The sequence below is a fragment of the Prionailurus viverrinus genome, chromosome A1 (assembly GCF_022837055.1).
Source record: "Prionailurus viverrinus isolate Anna chromosome A1, UM_Priviv_1.0, whole genome shotgun sequence".
Lineage (NCBI taxonomy): Eukaryota > Metazoa > Chordata > Mammalia > Carnivora > Felidae > Prionailurus > Prionailurus viverrinus.
Genome location: NC_062561.1, coordinates 125,785,343 through 125,798,117, shown reverse-complemented (window position 1 = coordinate 125,798,117; position 12,775 = coordinate 125,785,343). Strand labels below are relative to the sequence as shown.

The following is a 12,775-nucleotide window of genomic DNA, read 5'->3' as shown; positions in this document are numbered from 1 at the left end:
ACAGTCTCGGGCCCGCCCTGGTCCGGGGAGGAGCGGAGGCCACGCCGTCCCGCCCCTCTTGGGTCTCCGCCTTCAGTGCCTTGCTCCTTTGCCCTGGGACTCCCTTGGATCTTGTGGCCTCCGTCCCTCTCCTTTATTGACCTCAGCTGGCTGAATCGTAGGTGCGTATAGCTGAGGGAAGCCCTCTATTCCCCTTTTCTTTCTCCATTCGCTCGTGTATTTACACACACCTGCGCGCACACACACACACCCACTTCGGAGAAGTTCAGACCACGCTTAGTTCCAGTGGATGCAAACTACAAGAATCTCTGAAATCAGTACGTGTTTGTTAACAATTTATGGGGTGCCTGGGTGGCTCAGTCGGTTAAGCTTGGTGGGTTCAAGCGCGATGTAGGGCTCTGCGCTGACGGCTCGCAGCCTGGAGCTTGCTTCGGATTGTGTGTCTCCCTCTATCTCTGCCCTTCCCCCGCTCACACTCTGTCTCTGTCTCTCTCGAAAATAAATCAATAAACAAAAAAAGTTATCAGACTGATGTGTTTTCTACCAGTCTTATTTCTATGTGTTTGTCTTATTTCAGTCTTATTTCTATGTGTTCTGTATTCCTACAGAAAATCATAGATATATATGTGTGAATGTTTTAAAGCTGTTACAAATATCCACAACTTCTTTTATTTATTCAAAAATGTATTTTGGAGTTTCTCCATATTAGTTTGTATAATTACACTTTATTATTCTGTTTCTACGGTTTTAACATCGTTTATTACTATTTAATTTTCTGGTAAGTGTAGTTCGAATCTAAAAAGTTCTCTTCTAGTTTTGGTTTGTCAAGAATTTTTGTTTTAAGTTGATGAGTATCACATGCTTTTCTTTGCTATTTACTGAGGTGATCACATAATTTCTCTATGTTCTTTTGTTAATGTATGAATTATACATTGTCAGATGTTACACCATGCTTGGATTGAGATAGCTAGATAGTTATGAGTAACACCTTGGTCATACTCTATAGGTTTTTATATGCTTTTGTTGTCTCAAATTTATTTCGAAGTGTGTTATAAAATTTTCAGTGTCGTGGCTTGTTTGTAGTTTTGTTTTCAGGTTTTGGTGTTAGACTTTTGCTGACCTCATAAAATGGATTGAGAAGTATTCTCTTTTCCTCTACTTGTGAAAAAAGACCAAAACATTTGTATAGGAATGGTGTTATTCCTTCCTTGAATGTTGATAGAATTCACCAGTGAAACCATTTGGGTTTGTAGTTTTCTTTGATAATGAATTCAGTTTTTAAAATTGAAGTACAGTTGTCATACAATATTAGTTTCAGGTGTACATAGTGATTCAACATTTATATACATTAGTAAGTGATCTCCATCAGAAGTCTAGCTACCATCTGTCACCGTACAAAGTTGTTACAGGTTTTGAAATAGCAAGAATTCTTTTTTTATGGCTGAGTAATATTCCATTGTATATATTTATACCACATATTCTTGTTAAAAAATTTTTTTGTAATGTTTGTTTATTTTTGAGACACAGCATGAGCAGGGGAGGGGCAGAGAGAGAGGGAGACACAGAATCCGAAACAGGCTCCAGGCTCTGAGGTGTCAGCACAGAGCCCAATGCGGGGCTTGGACCCCTTAACTGTGAGATCATGACCTGAGCCCATGTTGGACGCTTAACTGACTGAGCCACCCAGGTGCCCCACCACATATTCTTCATTCATGTTTTGATAATGGACATTCAGGTTGTTTACATATCTTGGCTATTGTAAATAATGTTGCAGTGAACATGGCGGTGCATATATCTTTTCCAGTTAGTGATTTTGTTTGCTTCGCAGCTGTGAAATTGTTGAAATGTATGGTATTTCTATTTTTAATTTTTGGGGGGAACTCCAGACTATTTCCCATTGAAGCTGCACCATTTTGCATTCCCACCAACAGTACACAAGGTTTCCCTTTTCTCTGCATCTTTGCTGACACTTGTTATTCCTGGTCTTTTTGATACTAAACATTCTGACAGGTGTGAGGTGATATCTCATTGTGGTTTTGATTGGCATTTACTGAAGATTAGTAACGAGTATCTTTTCATGTGTCTCTTGGCCATCTGTATGTCTTTGGAGAAATGTCTATTCAGGTTCTCTACCCACTTTTTAATTGGATTTTTTTTTTATTGAGTTGTATCAGTTCTTTATATATTTTGGATATTAACCCTTTATTGTTTTATTAGTTGCAAATGTCTTCTTCCATTTAGTAGGTTGCCTCTCATTTTGTTGATGTTTTCCTTCACTGTGCAAAAGTTTTTTAGTTTGATGTAGTCCCATTTATTTTTGCTCTTGGTGTCCTTGCCTGAGGATGCAGATCCAAAAAAATACTGCTAACACTGATGTCCAGGAGCTTACTGCCTATGTTTTCTTCTAAGAGTTTTATGGTTTCACATTTAAGTCTTTAACCCATTTTAGTTTAATTTCGTATGTGGTGTAAGAAAGTGGTCTAGTTTTGTTGTTTTGCAAGTAGCTCTCCAGTTTTCTCAGGACCAAATTATTGAATAGACTGTCTCTTCCTCATTGTATATTCTTATTTTCTGTGTTGAAAATTAATTGACTGCATAAGTGTAAGGTTTTTCCTGGACTCTAGTCTATTCTGTTGATCTATATGTCTGGGTTTGTGCCAGATCACACTGTGTTGATTATTATGGCTTTATAGCATAGTTTGAGATCAGGGAGTATGATGCCTTCTTAAAAATTATTTATTTATTTTTTTAATGTACATCCAAGTTAGCATATAGTGCAACAGTGATTTCAGGAGTAGATTCCTTAATGCCCCTTACCCATTTAGCCCATCCCCCCACCCACAACCCCTCCAGCAAATCCTCTGTTTGTTCTCCATATTTAAGAGTCTCTTACGTTTTGTCCCCCTCCCTATTTTTATATTATTTTTGCTTCCTTTCCCTTATGTTCATCTTTTTTGTACCTTAAGTTCCTCATGAGTGAAGTCATATGATATGTCTTTCTCTGACTAATTTCGCTTAGCATAATACCCTCTAGTTCCATCCATGTAATTGCAAATGGCAGGATTTCAGTCTTCTTGATTGCTGAGTAATACTCCATTGTGTGTGTGTGTGTGTGTGTGTGTGTGTGTGTATATATATATATATATACACACACACACACACACAACATTTTCTTTATCCATTCATCCATCGATGGACATTTGGACTCTTTCCATGCTTTGATGTTGTTGATAGCTCTGCTATAAACATTGGGGTGCATGTGCCCCTTTGAAACAGCACACCTGTATCCCTTGGATACATACCTAGTAGTGCAATTTCTGGGTCATTGGGTAGTTCTGGTTTTAATTTTTTGAGGAACCTCCATACTTGGCTGCACCAGTTTGCATTCCCACCAGCAGTGCGAAAGAGATCCTCTTTCTCCGCATCCTGGCCAGTGTCTGTTGTTGCCTGAGTTGTTAATGTTAGCCATTCTGACAGGTGTGAGGTGGTGTCTCAGTGTGGTTTTAATTTGTATTTCCCTGATGATGAGGGATGCGGAACATTTTTTCATGTGTTGGTTGTCATCTGGATGTCTTCTTTGGAGAAGTGTCTATTCATGTCTTTTGCTGATTTCTTCACTGGATTATTTTTTTGGGGGGTGTTGAGTTTGATAAGTTCTTTATAGATTTTGGATACTAACCCTTTATCTGATATGTCATGGTCTTGGATTCTTGTGTATTGAGAGTTTTTTGATTACTGATTCAACTTCATTACTAGTTATAGGTTTGATCAGATTTTCTCTTCTTGATTCAGTCTTGGAAGATTGTATGTTTGTAATTTACCTATGTCTTCTGGTTTTTCCTATTTGTTAGCCTATAATTGCAGGATTTTTCTTATAATCCTTTATATTTCTGTGGTGTTCATTGTAACTTCTCTCTCATTTCTGATTTTATTTATTTGGGCCCTCTTTGTTTTTTTCTTGTAAGTCTGCGTAATGATTTGTTGATTTTGTTTATGTTTTCAAACAACCAGCTCTGTATTTCATTAATATCCTCTGTGATCTTTATTTCCTTTCTTCTACAACATTAGTATTAGTTTGTTCTTTTTCTAGTTCTTTTAGGTGTAAGTTTATTTGAGATTTTTCTTGTTTCTTGAGATTGGCCTGTATTGCTATAAGCTTTCCTCTTAGAACTGTGTTGTCTGCATCCTGCAGGTTGTGGACCATTGTGTTTCCATTTTCATTTGTCTTAAGGTATTTAGTAACTTTTTTTTTTAATGTTTTTAATTTATTTTTGAAAGAGAGAGAGAGACAGAGAATGAGTGGGGGAGAGCAGAGAGAGAGACACACACAGAATCCAAAGCAGGCTCCAGGCTCTGAGCTGTCAGCACAGAGCCCGATGCGGGGCTCGAACTCATGAACCGTGAGATCATAATCTGACCGAAGTCAGATGCTTAACTGACTGAGCCACTCAGGCGCCCCTGTCTTAAGATATTTTTTAAATTTCCCCTTTGATTTTTTTATTAGCCCATTGGTTGTTAAGTAGAATGTTGTTTGGCCTTCATTTGTTTTTTGTTTGTTTGTTTGTTTTTTTCCATTTTTTTTCTTGCAAGTGATTTCTAGTTTCATACTGTGTGGTCAGAAAAAATGCTTGATATTATTTAATTCTTCTTAAATTTATTGAGACTTGTTTTGTGGCCTAACATGTGATCTATTGGGAGAGTATTCCCTGTACACTTGAAAAGAATGTGTAGTCTGCTGTTTGGGGATGGAATGCTCTGTATATCTATTAAGTCCACCTGGTGTAACGTGTCATTTAAAACCACTGTTTCCTTGTTGATTTTCTGTCTGGATGATCTATCCACCAATGTCACTGCTATTATTTCATTTACTGTCAATTCTCACCTTTATGTCTGTTAATATTGCTTTATATGTTAGGTGCCCCTGTGTTGGGTGCATAGATGTTTATAGGTGTTAAATTCTTTGGTTTGGTTGATCCTTTTATCTTTTGTAATGCCATTCTTTGTCTTCAGTTACAGTCTGTGTGTTACTGTGTTTTTGTCTGATATAAGTATTACTCCAGCTTTCTTTTTACTTCTGTTTGCATGGGCTATCTTTTTCCATCTCTTCACTTTCAGTCTGTGTATGTCTTTATATCTGAAGTGAGTCTCCTGTAGGCAGCTTATAGATGGGTCTTGTTTTTTATGTTTCTTTTTTTTCTTTTTTTCTTTTTTTTTAACCCATTTACACACCTTATGCCTTTTCTTTGGAGCATTTGGTTCATTTAATTTAATGTAGTTATTGATAGATAGGTACTTACTGCTGTTTTGTCAGTTGTTTTCTGTTTGTTTTTGCTGTTCTTCTCTGTTCCTTCTCTCGCTCTCTTTCTTTGTGATTTGGTGACTTTCCTTTGTGTTATGTTTGTATTCCTTTTTTGTGTATCTGTTATTTATAGGATTTAGTTTTGTGGTTTATATATAACATGAGGTTCATTCTGTTTTAAGTTGATGGTCATTTAAGTTCAAGTTAAAAGCACCATAGTTTAACCACCCTTACCACATTTTATGTTGTTGATATTATATTTTACATATTAATATGTTGTGTATCCTTTAATTATTGTGGGTCTAGATGATTTTACTACTTTTGTCTTTCAGTCTTCATAACTCACTCTGGTTGATCATTTATCTTTACTATGTGTTTACCTTTACCAGTTGCATTTTATTTTTTTTCACAATTTTCTTATTTCTAGTTATGGCCTTTTCTTTTTTCATGTAAAGAAGTTTCCTAAAGGTTTCTTGTAAGGCTGGTTTGATGTTAATGAACTCCATTAGCTTTTGCTTATCTGAGAAGCTCTGATCTATTGTTCAATTCTGAGTGATAACTTTGTCAGGTAGAATATTCTTGTTTTAAATGTTTTCCTTTCAACACCTTGAATATATTGTACTGCTTCCTTATGGCCTGTGAAATCTGAAAAATCAGCTGATAGTTTTTTGAGGGTCTCCTTATACATAACTAGTTGCTTTTCTGTTGCTACTTTAAAGATTTTGCCTTTAACTGTTGACACTGATTATTATGTGTCTTGGTGTGGGTCTCTTTAGGTTCATCTTGTTTGGGACTCTGTGCTTCCTGGAATGGGATATCTGTTTCCTTCACCACGTCAGGGAAATTTCTGTCAATATTTCTTCAGATAGGTCTTGGACTCCTTTATGTCTCTCTTCTTCTGGTACCCATTATGCAAATGTTTGTCTGCTTCCCACATGTTGTTGCTGAGAATGTTGCCCCAGAGGTCCCTTAAGCTATCCTCATTGTGTTTGATTCTTTTTTCCTTTTGCTGTTCCAGTTGGGTAGTTTCCACTATTCTGTCATCCAGGTTTCTGATCCATTCTTGTGCATCATCTCATCCACTGGTATTTTCTTCTAGTGTGTTTTTTCATTTCAGTTTTTCTTGGGCTCTGATTGATTCTTTTTATATGTTGTTTGTCTTTGTTGAAGTTCTCAGTGTGTTCATCCATTCTCCCGAGTTTGGTGAACATCTTGTGAAAATTAATTTGAACCTTTATCAGGTATATTGCTTCTCTCTCTTTTCTTTAGTTCTTTTTCTGAGGTTTTGTCTTGTTCTCTTGTCTTGAGCATATTCCTCTGTCTCTTTCTTGTGCCTGTTTGGGTTTGTTTCTGTGTATTAGGTAAATCAATTATATCTTTCAGTTTTGAAAGATTGGTTTTATGCAGAAAGTGTCCTGTCAGGCCCAGTTGTGCAACCCCTCTCCCACCTCCTCATTCTTGAGCCAGGTGCCTTAGAGGGCTCTCCTGTGTGGGCTGCACGTACCCTTCTTTTATAGCTGGCTTGCACTTGGTGTGAACTCCCTGGTGTGCAGGGCAGTTGTGCAGCTTTTTGTGAGGGCTACCCATGTCGACTCTGGATGTTCTGGTGAGTGGGGCTGGTCCTTGGTCTGTCTGGCTGAGAGTACAGGCCATAACCACTATGGGCATGCTTGTGTCAGAGTTGGCTCCTTGTGCAGCTGGCTGTGAAGTCCTGCTGCAGCAGCTGTGGCCATGTGTGTGGGTGGAATAGGCTTCCACTGTGGCTGGCTGTGACCTCCAGGTGTGACTATTGCAGGTGCCCTAGTATTTGGCTCTTTTCCCCTGGGGTGGAGGTTGCTTGCTGGGGATGGGAGTAGTGGGAGGCCAGGGCTCCAGTACAGCTGCCTCCACCCCCAGGTGTGGCAGGGTGGGAGCTGCTTTGGAGGGGTGCTGGGCTGGGCTGGCACAATCTGCAGAGAAAGGCTGGGGCCAGGTGATTGGTGTTAGCACAGTAGGTAGAGTGTCAGAAATGGCTCCTGCCAGGCTGGACCAGCTAGGTAGAAGGGAAATGGAAAAAAAAAAAAAAAAAAAAAAAAAAGAAAAAGGTGTCTGGTAACACACCCATCTCTGGAGAATGTTCTAACAGATCCCTGCCCCTCTGGCACATGTCCTGAAATTGGTCAGTGAATCTCTTTTCAGCACCCAGGTGCTTTTCCAACTGCTGCCTCTGCTCTGGAACTTGGGATGATTGAGGTTATGCACCTGCCCTAAAGCATGGAACATAGGTTTCCTATTGCCTTCTGGGTCTCCCACACATAAGTCCACTGGTTTTCAAAGCCAGATATTATGGGCACTCATCTTTCCTGTGCTTAGCATAATGCTCTCTAGCTCCCAGTCTCTTAACTGGGGATCCAGGTGTGGGGCTTGGACTCCTTGTTTCTCTTGGAGGGCCTGTATGTTTGATACCCTCCTGCAGGGGATCATTGTGCAGGAGGTGTGGGTACTAATTAGATAATGTCTTCACCCCCTCCCACCCATATTAATGTGGCTTTTTCTTTTTTTCCTTAGTTGTGTATGACATGTTCTGGTAGTCTTCAGTTTGTTTTCAAAGATAGTTGTTCTTTACATAGTTGTAGATTTTGGTATGTCCATGGGAGGAAGTGAGCTCAGGATCTTCTTACTTTGCCATCTTGATCCCTCCTCCTGAATTCAATTTCCTTGAAAGATGAAGCACTCTTGAAAATTTCTGTTTCATTTTGTTTCAAGTTTGATAAAAGGTTCTTCGTGAAATTTGTTTATTTATGCTGTCAAACTTTTGACATAAAGTTGTTCATAAATATAGTCTTATATATGATCTGTAGTGAGAACCCCACTTTGATTCCTGATTTTGGTGATTTTTTTTTTCCTTTTTCTTCATCTTTGTAACTCGGGTTTTTTTCTCCAAAGAAACAGCTTTTGTCTTAATGTTCTCTTTTGTTTGTCTATTTTCCATTTTATTAATTTCTGTTCTCTATTATACATTCTACTTACTTTGGTTTTACTCCTCTTTTTCCAGTTTGATTAGTAGAACCTTACATCAATGATTTGAGACCTTCTGTTCTTTTTGTTTCTATGTATGTGTGTATGTATTTTAAAGATAAAGTGGGTATTTATTTGTACTTAAACCTATAAACCACCAGCCAAGCTGGCCCTCAGCTTTCTACAAATACTGGAATAATGAACAAGTTAGGAGTTGTAATTAAACCAGCACAGGGGGCAGAGTAAATCAGTGATGCACATTATAACTTAACCCATCACCATAACAGTTGAAGTTGTTAACAAGCCTCACAATCTCAGAAAATACAAATAATCCTTCATCACATGTCTTTGTATTTTTACTTCCCATTCTTGAGGTTGAATTCTGGAGCCGAAAGATGTCCAATTTAGTATTGTATCTAGTTATATATAGCCAGAAACATCTTTTAGCATGTTGTCTATAGCAGCCAAAGCTACGGAATCCTCTTTGATTAGACTGCAACCATACCCCCTTGATTGACAGAATAAGCATAATGAAAAACAATATCAAGGAAGAGATACAGACCGTAAAAGACAAATCCTAGGAGAAGTAATACAGCCACCACCCACATTGAAATTGATATATTCATCGTCACACATCTTTAGGCTGTATGTTCAGAGTAATTTGGGAATGAATCTATTGTTTCCTGAGTACTAAAATACTTAGTGGTTTGCTGTATTACACTATGGCTTTCCCTAGCAGTTAGTTTTTGTCTTTCTGTCAGTCTTAATGTTTATTTATTTTTGAGAGGGAGAGACAGAGTGTGAGTGGGGGAGGAGCAGAGAGTGAGGGAGACACAGAATCCGAAGCAGGCTCCAGGCTCCGAGCTGTCCGCACAGAACCCGACACAAGGCTCCAACCCATGAACTGTGAGATCATGACCTGAGCCGAAATTGGATGCTTAACCTACTGAGCCACCCAGCTGCCCCTCTCCAGCAGTTTCTAAGATGGACTCCAAATTGCTGACAGAATTTTGCTGGAACTGGATCTGGGCTGCAGGGATTCCTCTCCACAGTTGTGGAGCTGATTGTTCCAGGCCTGGCTGTTGCAGGCTTGGGGATACCAGGTCTGACTGTTCCAGTAATGGTTGCTCCATATTGGAAGGTTTCCGGAAGTGTTCATCAGGTATCCCTGGTGATAGGAATAGAAGTCTGGGTATTCTGGAGAGCTGAGTCACCCTGTTGTTATTCTTTGGCCAGTTGTTTTTCTGCCATCTCTTACATTTCATTCTCTGGTTTTGGAACCAGGTCTTAAACTGCTTATAGCTAAGGGCAGAATGTTGGAAAGTTCTTGCATCTGCTAGAGACTGAGGTATTTCTGTGTCTGAAATCTCTCATTGAGTACATACAGCCGGGTTTGAGATAAGATGGTTCTGATCTTCTGTTTGTTGCCCTGAGCTGTATCTTCCTTCTTCCCTGTGATCTTCTCTGTAGAAGTGGGTAGTACTTTTACTCTGGGACTGGTGGAAGTATTGGGCCTGTACTGAACAAGCAGATCCATGGAGGAAGGAAGAGGAGCGATGGTCTCTGTGTGTGGGGTCTCAGCAGATGACATTTGCAAGGATGCATAATTTCCTTCAGGCCCATAAACCTCATGCATTGGAGAAGAGTCCCTAGAATTGGGTGCTTTGGGGCAAAGTGGGCATTGGGGCTGAGCTGGATCCACACTCATGTTGCTGAATAGAGGGTAGAGAGAAAAAAAAGAGGGAGATACAGGCTTATGTATTTAGATGGAAGAACTTAGAGAAATATGAAGATCTCCAGAGGTAAGAGTATCAGAAAGAATGAAGTGGCGTCACCACTGAAATAGCTAAGCGTCAACCAACCCAATTTACCAAAACACTCAATTTTTTATTGAAATTCCATCTAGTTACCTTATAGTGTAATATTAGTTTCAGGCATAGAATTTAGTGATTCACCACTTCGCAGTGCTCATCACAAGTGCCCTACTTAATACCTATCATCCATTTATACCCCCGCCTACCTCCCCTCCAGCAACCCTCAGTTTGTTGTCTATAGTTAAGAATCTGTTTTATGATTCTTAAACAGAATCTTTGCCTCTCTCTCTTCTCCCCACCCCACATTCATCTGTTTCGTTTTTTAAATTACACATGAGTGAAATCTTATGGGATTTGTCTTTCTTTGATGGACTTATTTTGCTTAGCATAATACTCTGTAGCTCCATCCACGTTGTTGCAAATGGCAAGATTTCATTCTTTTTTAATGGCTGATAATCTTCCATTGCATATATATAACTTCTTTATCCATTCTTCTATCGATGGACACTTGGGCTCCTTCCATAATTTGGCTATTGTAAATAATGCTGCAATAAACATAGGGGTGCATATATCCTTTCAAATTAGTGTTTTCATTGTTTTTATAATATAATATTTTTATCACTATATTTTGCCATTTTTATTACAATATGTCTTGGTGTGCATCTGCTTTTGTAATTTTTGGGAGTTCTTGGTGTCTTCTGGATCTGGATGTCAATTTCCTTCCCCAGGTTAGGGAATTTTTCAGCTATTATTTCTTCAAATAAATTCTGTGCCCTCTTTTCCCTTTCTTCTTCTTTTCTCTTCTTCTCCTGTAATATGAGTGCTACTCTGTTTGATGGAGTCACTGAGTTCCGTAAGTGAATTCTTGTTTTGCATAATTCTTCCTCTTTCTTTTGTTCAGCTTGATTACTTTAATTACTGTGTCTTTTAGGTCACTAATTTGTTTCTCTGCTTCTTCCAGCCTGCTGTTTATTCCATCAAGCATGTTTCTCCTTTTTATGGAGCCCTTTATCTGTGCTATGTTATTCCATATCTGTATGTTAATGGTCTCGCTGGTGTCCTCCACTCTTTTCTCAAGTCAAGTGAGTATTCTTATGATCATTGCTCTAAATTCTCCATCAGGTGTGTACTTATATCTGTTTCGCTTAGATCCCTGGCCATGGCCTTGTCTTGTTCTTTGATTTAGGTGAAATTCTTCTGGTGCCTGAGTGGCTCAATCATTGAACATCAGATTTCAGCTCAGGTCATGATCTCACCGTTTGTGAGTTCGAGTCTCACATTGGGTGAGCACAAGCCCCGCTTCAGGTGAACACGAGCCCTGGTTCTGGCAGGTTCTCTCTCTCAGGTTCTCTCTCTCTCTGTCTCTCTCTCTGTCTCTCTCTCTCTCTCTGCTTTTCCTGGGATTCCCTCTCTTTCTCTGCCCCTTGCTTACTTTCGCCCTCTCCCCCTGCCCCCCAAAAAAGAAATTCCTCTCTCTTCTCATTTTGTCTAAGTCTTTGTGACTGCTTCTGTATGCTAGGAAAGTCAGCTATACCTCTTGTTCTTGAGAGTAATGGTTTTATGAAGAGGAGGTGCCTAAGTATAGTATCACCGATTCCCCGGGCCTGGTGGTTTCTAGACTATCTCCATTGTATGCAGCGTGTGCTTGCTTTGCTGTTGTGTCCCAGTTGCTTTATCTCTCAGGCCAGTAGTCTGCAGGGGCTCTCTTTGTTGTGGGCAGTGTTTCGTCCTTGGCCTGGATGTGGTGAGTTTTACCTAGGTGTCTTCTGGTCTGCTTGTGATATGAGACCTGTCACCACTGTGCCACTGCTGCCAGAACCAAGGGTCCCCCAAACTCCCATGTCAGGAGATGAGGTGTGAGCATGGGTTTGGGCTGGTCTGGGAAGGGCCTGCCATGTTGGTACTGAGGCAAGCATGACAGGAAAGGACACCTCCACCAGAGTGTGGGGGTGTGGGCCTTGGTGTAAGCAAGTTAGGTAGCAAGTGTCTGTGCTGGTTCCTACAGGTGGTCCCGTGCTTATGGTGAGGGACAGGGTGGGAAATGGTGCCTGTGAGTTCTTTTCTTCCAGAAGGGGACTCTCTGTGAATACTCCCTCTCTGTGACATGCTCTGAGATGAGCAACTACTAACCTCACCATGTGTGCCCCAGGTTCTTTTCAGATAACTGTTTCCATGTCCTAAGTCTACAGAGTATTTGACCTGCCTTTTCTTCAAGAGTAGCCCGATATCCTCCAAGCTCTCCCAGAGCCAAGCTGACCTTTAAAACTGTAGGCTTTAAGCACAACTGGGTGCAAGAACTCAAGCAATTTGGGCCCTCTTGCTTTCCTAGCCAATTGCTCTGGGGATTTGTTTTCCCCGTGTGCTCCCCTCTGTGTTTGTCTCTTGCTTTTCTCTGTGGCCACAGCTCCCTCCTCACTGCAGTGGCCACAATGTATTTCTCTCCCAGACCTGTCTCGGTACTTGCTGTCTTCTTCGATATGGCCTCTCCCTTTAGTTGTGGAGTTTGTTTTGCCAGTCTTCAGGTTGATTTCTGGGGTATTTAGGATCATTTGATAGTTATCTAGATTTGTTCGTGAGGAAAGGTGAGCTTAGGTCCCCCCTACTCTGCTAGCTTCCCCTGTCTCAAGAATCCCGTTCTTTTGTTAAGCCAGAAAGAAAATACCTT

The 12,775-nt window shown here is 40.1% G+C and overlaps 1 long non-coding RNA gene and 1 pseudogene across 2 annotated transcripts in view; one reads left to right on the top strand and one right to left on the bottom strand.

Moving 5' to 3' along the window:
* The window catches only part of LOC125155955 (uncharacterized), a 41,091-nt gene that overhangs the window by 138 nt on the left and 28,178 nt on the right, over positions 1-12,775 (top strand). The window contains exon 1 of one of the 2 annotated variants that reach the window (XR_007148441.1): positions 22-161. The exons of the other annotated variant lie outside the window; for it this stretch is intronic. This is a non-coding gene — a long non-coding RNA (uncharacterized LOC125155955). Of the gene's footprint in view, positions 1-21; positions 162-12,775 lie in introns of those variants that run through there. 2 annotated transcript variants of the gene reach the window in all.
* Positions 8,925-10,004, bottom strand: LOC125155844 (homeobox protein NANOG-like; annotated as a pseudogene).